The sequence below is a fragment of the Ornithorhynchus anatinus genome, chromosome 14, assembly GCF_004115215.2.
Source record: "Ornithorhynchus anatinus isolate Pmale09 chromosome 14, mOrnAna1.pri.v4, whole genome shotgun sequence".
Classification (NCBI taxonomy): Eukaryota; Metazoa; Chordata; class Mammalia; order Monotremata; family Ornithorhynchidae; genus Ornithorhynchus; species Ornithorhynchus anatinus.
Window position 1 is genome coordinate 40,379,334 of NC_041741.1, and position 6,097 is coordinate 40,385,430.

Below are 6,097 nucleotides of genomic sequence, written 5' to 3' on the forward strand. Positions count from 1 at the left end.
CTCCTTCTTCTCTTCTTTCCCTTCTCCCACTACCCTCTCTTTCCTCCCTTCCCTCCCCACTCTCTTCTCTCCACCCCCCCACCTCCCCCACTCTCATTAATGACCTCATCCAAACAGAGTTTAGCCAATCCGCATAAAGTGCAACAAAAACAACCATTACAAATTCTCCATCTGTTGCAATGAAAAGGTATCCAGTCTTAATAAAATGAGGATTCAGGATTTTTTTCCAATAGCACTCATTTTTTCCTTGGGCAGATATTGCCACCAACAAACATTTTAAAATAAAATGTGCTTATAAATAAAATGTTTATTTCAGCAAAAAAATGCAATTTGACACTTTCTTGTGAGCCAAGCATATTGCTTCCAAAGGAAAACATCTGTATTTTTAACATATGTTTTCAAAAGCAAGTAAGTGTTTAAAATATTAGGCCTCCAGACATCTTCAAAATATTTTCAAAATACTTCCTAAATGCTTTGGCAGTTAAGTTGAGATGAACAATTTGAGGATGTTGGTTTGGGCTTTTGCTTCCACCAAGAAAGTTCTGCATTCAAGAAGATTGGTTTCCCTTGTCACCAGCCAGCAAACAGATCTTTGAAATCAATTCATCACATTCATTGAGTGCTTACTGAGTGCAGAGCACTGTCTGAAGCGCTTGAGAGAGTACAATATAACAGTGCTATAGAAGCAGATTAGCCTAGTGCCTAGAAAAAGGTCCTGGAAGTCAGAAGGACCTGGGTTCTAATCCCACTTCCACCACTTGTCTGCAGTGTGACCTTAGGTAAGTAACTTAATTTCTCTATGCCTCAATTGACTCATTTGCAAAATGGGGATTCAATACCTCTTCTCCCTCCTACTTAGACTATGAGCCCCATGTGGTACCCCTTGTGGTACCTTGTATCTACCCCAGCACTTAATACAGTACCTGGCATATAGTACGCACTAAAGGAATACTGTTATTATCATTGTTATTATTGAACAGGGACTGTGTCCAAACCGATTATCTGATTTCTACCCCAGTGTCTTAGTACACTGACTGGCACATAGTAAGCATTTAACAAACACCATAAACCACCCCACCTTCCACTCACACAACAAAACCCCCCAAAACTAGGGTGAAGCTGGAATCAGTAATTTCTAGGTACCTGAAAACCTGAAACCAGTATTTCAAAGGTCAACTTTTAAAAATTTATGCTAGTAATGGAAAACCAGAAGAAATTCTCCCAACAGGTTTGCACATTTTTAAATGTTGCCACAACATTTCCACTATCTGCCTCTTCCATTCCTTCCAAAAGCCACCATGCTGGTCCAGGTACTTGTGTCCCAGCTTGACTACGGGACCAACCTCATCTTTGGTCTCCTTGCCTCTAGTCTCATCCCTCTCCAGGCCATACTTCACTCTGCTGTCACAGGACCATTTTCTCAAATGACATTTTACACGGGTCCCCACTCTTTAAAAACTTCCAGTGGTTACCCATTCCTCTCCTTATCAAGCAGAAATTGCTGATCATTGGATTTAAGGCACTTGGTCAGCTGGTGTCCTCCATACTTATCTGTTCTTCTCCCATTACATCCCATCTAGTCCACTTCATTTCCTGTGCCTTGATCTCATTTCTTTTGCCTCTAATTCCTTGCTCATATCCTCCCTCCTGCCTGGAATTCCCTCCCACTCCCTATCTGACAGACCAACACACTCCCCCTATTTGGAGCCCTCCTGAAATCCTCTCTCCTCCAGGAAGTCTTCTTAACCTCCAACCCTATTTTCCCTCCAAACTGCCTCACCTATGCTCCCAACCCCTAAACATTTAAGTCTTCACCCCACTCCCATAGAACTCATGTACCTAGCCTTATTCTAGGTTGCTTCCCTTACCTGTGATGTATCTTAATGTCTCACTTCCCCTCAAGACTGTAGGTTTCTTGAGACCAGGGATTGTGTCTGCCAACTCTATTATACCCTCCTAAGTGCTTAGTACAGTGCTTTGCATAAATTAAGCACTTAATAAAGACCACTGATTAATAAGCCAAAAAATTGTGGTATTTGTGGCACTTACTATGTGCCAAGCACTGTACTAAGCGCTAGGGTAGATAGAAGATTATCAGGTCCCACGTAGGGCTCACAGTCTAAGTAGGAGGGAGAGCAGGTATTGAATCCCCATTTTGCAGATGAGGGAACTTGGGTGCAGAGGAGTGAAATGACTTGCCCAAGATCACCCAGCAAACGAGTGACTCCCAGGCCCCTGCTCGGCATAACTAGGACAGCTGCTTTTCATAAGCAATTTTGAGGACCACATTTGCAAAACACAACTCCTGGGAATTTAATCCTGAACCTTTAGGATTAAATTAGGATAAACCATTAAGATAAATTATGTACTTTTAGAAATGAGTTGGGACTCGATTCGTATTTCAGACGTAAAAGGCACATTTCATTTTCTTTCAGAAATGAGTCCCTTCTCACTTCTCAGTTTCCCTCATTTACTTTTCAAGCAATTTACCCTTAAACACAGGAGCATAGGGCTTTAGCTAGCCATGGCAACGATGCCATTAGAAAGTTCAATTAGGCCACTGAAGGTGGAGGGTTTGTTTGCTCACCATGTTTGTTTGGCTCTGCAAGCCACACTAAACCAATTCTAAGTAAATGCACAACTGTTGAAGCATGTGCTAGGGAGATTGCAGGTCTGTTTAAATTTAAGAGATTTGCAACTTTAAATTAGATTTTCTTCAGGTGTTCACTTGAGGTTATTCAAATGAGATCAAAGGACAATGCATTCCACTCCCACTTCCTAAGGCTCTTTGGAAATAATTAAGCAAGGAAATGTTGCCATTAGCTTTTGCCAGGGAGATTATTGATGTGAAAATATCCGTTTCAAGTTTCCTTTAGGACTTTGGAAAGAGAATTGACTCCTCCATTGCTAGGCACAAGTGCTACATTTCCATGTGGATTTACAGCAATGTATACAGGGCAGGCAGACACTAAAATAAATTACAGGTTGGGGGAGGCAACAGAATTTTTTAAAAAGTACACAAATGCTACTGAGGCAGGGGGTTGTTTAGATGATATAGAAATACTGAAGAGAGATTTATCGGGGAAGACTCTCTGGAGGATAGGTAATTTCAGAAGGGCTGAAGATAGAGTAGTTATCTGTTGGATGTGAAGAGTGAGGGAGTTCCAGCAGAAAGAAGGGTGGAAGCAAGAGGTTGGTGGCAAAGAGGCACAGTGAGTAGGTTGGCCTGAAAGGAGGAAAGCATAGGATCTGGGGTATAGTGGGAGAGGAGTGATTGAGTACCTTAAAACCAGTGGCCAGGAGTAGCTGACTCTCATGGAGGAGTCCAGCATTTTGTAGAAGTGCCAAAACAAGGAAAGAAGTCAGATAGACAATATATCTGAGAATTATTCTCCCCATTTTCAAAGCCTTATTGAAGGCACATCTCCTCCAGGAGGCCTTCCCTGACTAAGCCCTTCTTTCCCCTCCCACTCCCTTCTGCCTTGCCCTCGAACTTGGATTTGCTCCCCTTTTCACCCCTCCCTCAGCCCCCCAGCACTTATGTATATATTTGTAATTTATTTATATAAATGTCTGTTTGCCCTTTTAGACTATAAGGTCCTTGTGGGCAGGGAATGTGTCTACCAACTCTGTTTTATTGTGGTTTCCCAAGCAGTTAGTACAGTAAGTGCTCAATAAATATAGCTGATATCTACTCCTCGGTGAATGCATAAATCATTTGCTCAAAATCACCAACACAATCTTTCATCTATTGACTGAAAGCTACATCCTCCTTGCACCTAACACCTGCACAATGTACTCTCACTGATTATATTATAGAGCCCCAGAAGAACCTGAGGGATTGTGGTTATGAGTGCCAGACCCTGACCATCAGCCAAACTTTTACTGGCAATTCAACCAGTATATTCAGATGTATCTTCCAAACCCATCGAGTTCAATGCCAGGTTCCCGAACAACAAAAACCCTTGCGAGAAGCTCCATAGCAACATCCCTGCAACTCTATTGAAACGAACACCTGGTTCTACAAATTCCATGTGGGGACTCTTTGCAATCCTGTTTTCTGGAGAGTGAGCAAATCATGCCTGATTTCACGATAACTTTAATTAAGGAAAGCCTCCCCACAAAACAAGCAATGCCCTGGTCAACACCTTTACAGTACCTCAGATTCAATCAATCAATCAATGGTAGGAATTTATTGAGCACTTACTGGGGGCAGAACACCATTCTAAGCACTTGGGAGAGTTCAATAAAACAGAGTTGGTAGATACATTCCTTGCCCACAACGAGCTCACAGTCTAGAGGAGTCTAACGAGAGAGAGATTTCCAGAAGCGTATATGGTGACATCACAGTGAATGTCAAAGTTCACTGTGATATTTAGAAGTCAAAGAATGTTCATGAACAGCATTGGAATTTCCAAATTGAAGAGGTATAGTGCTATGTGGATTGTCATAAAAAGCAGGCTGAAAATAATAATAATAATAATAATGTTGGTATTTGTTAAGCGCTTACTACATGCAGAGCACTGTTCTAAGCGCTGGGGTAGATAAAGGGGAATGAGGGTGTCCCACATGAAGCTCACAGTCTTCATCCCCATTTTACAGATGAGGGAACTGAGGCACAGAGAAAATGACATGTCCACCTGCCTACCAAACACATAGGCACATCGCAAGAGCACTTTTGCCTTCAGAGAGCTCAAAATGCATTGTCCTCATACAAACAATCTTTAGCACAGCCTGTCTAGTATTGAAAAACTGTCCTACAAAACATGGAGAGCCTGCCAATATATGAGGCTATGACACTCATTCCAACACTTGAGGAAGTCACGTGGAAACTGGCTGGTTAATCCTCTCGATCCGATGATATACTTGACAAAATCCGTGAGCAATGAGACAAAGAATTTCTCACACCTATACAAGCTTTTCCCGCAGCTTCTCGGTTCCGTCAGCATCCCTTCATCGAATGACGGCAGGATAAAGAATGACAAGGTTTAGAAGGAGAAGCAGCGTGGCCTAATGGATAGAGCATGGGCTTGGGAGTCAGAAGGACCTGCATTCTAATCCAGGTTCTGCCACGTGTCTTCTCTGTGACCTTGGGCAAGTTACTGCACTTCTCTTTGCTTCCCCTACCTCATTCATATAATGGGGATTAAGACCGTGAGCTCCACGTGGCACATGGACTGTGTCCAACCTGTTTGGTTTTTATACTGAAGTAATGCTAACCTCAAAACACTTTTGCTTGGAAGGACATATACGGAGAATGAAGGGTATTCACCGAAGAGCTACTGAACAGTGAGCAGAAAGAAGGGGAGCAAAGAAAATAAGTAATGATCAATCAACTGATGGTATCCGTTGAGGGCTAACTGGGTGCGGAACACTGCACTAAGCTCTTGGGAGGGTTGATAGAAGTGTTCCTTGCCCACAAAGGGTCTAAAGTCTAGAGGATGATGAGGAGGTTGGAGTGAAGCCTCAGACGGTGAGGTATGGTAGTAGAACGCTGGGAGATAGCAGCTCCCCCAAGTCCCGGTCCCCTCTCCCCTCTCTCAGTTCCCCCAGGTCCCGATCCCCTCCCTCAGCCCCCCAGGTCCCGTTCCCCTCTCCCCTCTTTCAGTGCCCTTCCCCTCTCCCCTCTTTCAGTGCCCCCACATCCCGGTCCCCTCTCTCAATGCCCCCAGGTCCTGGTGCCCTCTCCCCTCTCTGAGGTCCCCCCACCCCACAGGTCCCTGTCCCCTCTCCCCTCTCTCAGTCCCCCCCCAGGTCCCTGTCCCCTCTCCCCTCTCTCAGTCCCCCCCCCCATGTCCCTGTCCCCTGTCCCCTCTCTGAGTGTCCCCCAGGAGGCCCCGGTCCTCTCTCCCCAGCCGCTTGGAGCTCCCGCCCCTTCAGCCGCCTCCTGAAAACCAGCCGATCGGCCACGGAGGGAGTCAGACAGACCTGTGGGATTGGCCGGGGCCGTTACCACGGTGACGGGCCAGCTGGGGCGGGGGGCATGGAGGGGATGGAGGGGAGGATGGAGGGGATGGAGACGATGGAGGGGATGGAGGGGACGATGGAGGGGATGGAGGGGTTGGAGGACAGAGGGGAGGATGGAGGGAATGGGGGA